This window comes from Bison bison, unplaced genomic scaffold, assembly GCF_000754665.1.
Source record: "Bison bison bison isolate TAMUID 2011002044 unplaced genomic scaffold, Bison_UMD1.0 scf7180017864152, whole genome shotgun sequence".
Lineage (NCBI taxonomy): Eukaryota > Metazoa > Chordata > Mammalia > Artiodactyla > Bovidae > Bison > Bison bison.
The window spans coordinates 115461-117176 of NW_011494724.1; positions in this window are offsets into that span (position 1 = coordinate 115461).

A 1716-nucleotide genomic window follows, 5' to 3' on the forward strand; every position below is an offset into this window, starting at 1 on the left:
TGCTAAGGGTTTGGTTGCATTAACAGACCGTTCTCTGTGAGAGACTAGGGCCGGCCCGTGGCCCTGTCTGGTCTCACATCCTGTTGGTGTTGGTGGGAACAGTTCCTTCTGCTGTTGCACAAAGGGCAAAGGAGACTTCTAATGGGCAGACACGGCTGTCAGAGTCACCCGCCGCTGACAGAAGTGCATTTCAACCAGGCCAGGCTTACCTACCTAATCATGTCTTCTTAGCAAGAGATGCCTATGGTTGGATTCCTGGTAAGCCTATTACATAAAGCGTGTGGAATATGATCAGGTACCTCAGAATTCTGGGCTTCCCAGGTGGCTCTGGTGTTAAAGAACCTACATGCTGGAGATGTAAGAGGAGCAGGTTCCATCCCTAGGTCGAGAAGATCCCCCGGAGGAGGGCATGGCAGCCCGCTGCAGTGTTGTTGCCTAGAGAATCCCATGGAGAGGAGCCTGGCCAGCTGCGGTCCATGGGGTCTCAAAAAGTCAGACATGACTGAAGTGACAGCACGCACATCCGAATTCTCATTGTGAATGCTGGACTAACTCTAATACCTTTGTGCCATATTATAATATCATGTTAACTTTTTTGTTTTAAGCAAAGGTATTATTTAGATTTTTAAATTTCCTGAAAAGCAGGAATTGTGTTCCACTAACCTTGGCCCTTACGCATGACACGCATATAGTAGGCACTGAAGTATTTATTGAACTAAAGGCTAAAGAATGATGTTTTTAACTTATGATAGTTTTATGAAAGTGGCATATTTTAAATTTATTAATAATAGCAAACAATAAATATTTGCCCACTGATTTTTAAGGTGATGTTTTTATGCTATTGATATAGCAATTTTGGAAAATTATTATTTTAGCATTCCTGGGTTCTATTTATCTTATAGTCTGTCAATACACCAAATAGATTTTCAATATTTTCCCAGTGTTTTTTTACACTAGGAGCTGGTTGACCCATACCGAGTTCATGGACTGTTCTCAGGAAATCATAGCATCTGTAGGCCAGTGCTCTGGGCAGTGTTTGGAGAAGAGGCACTAAACTGTGGGTGACCCAGCATTCTTTACTTTCAGCCTCCCCTTGGGCACTTCCTCCTTTCAGATTTGATGTGATACTAAGGGGGAGACCAAAGCTACTGCAGAATCTGTATGATGAAAACTGAAGTTATTTTTCTGTGGACAGTTGATATGAGTCATGGAAAACCCAGGGGAGTTCGCAGGATGAAAAATTTTAAGAAGTCATGAGGTGACCTCAGGCTGATGCTCATTGAATTCCCTTGACAAAAGATCCTTAAATAATATAGAGCAGTTAGCTGTTTTTAAATGAGTTCAGGGAAAACAGTTTTCCCAGAATGTTTCATTGGAGACCAAAAGGTCACTCACATTCTGTGGTTACTAGTCGTGTGCAAATCAATCTTTGGTTTAAGTGAGGACTCAATCCAGGGAATCTGGAATTAGAAGGACTGGATTTATCCTGTCTTATTAGTTGAAAACTAATTTTATCATCAAGGTTTAAAGTATGTGAAGTAAAACATTCAAATTTCTATTATCTTTAGCAGAAGTTCAGGATAATTCTAAACATCTACAACCTATTAACAGTTGGTAGCAGACTTGATTTGTATTTGTTGTATACTTTTCTCTGTATTTTACATATCTCACAGAACAGCTTCACCCAGACTCATGATCTCCACCATCCTCATAGTT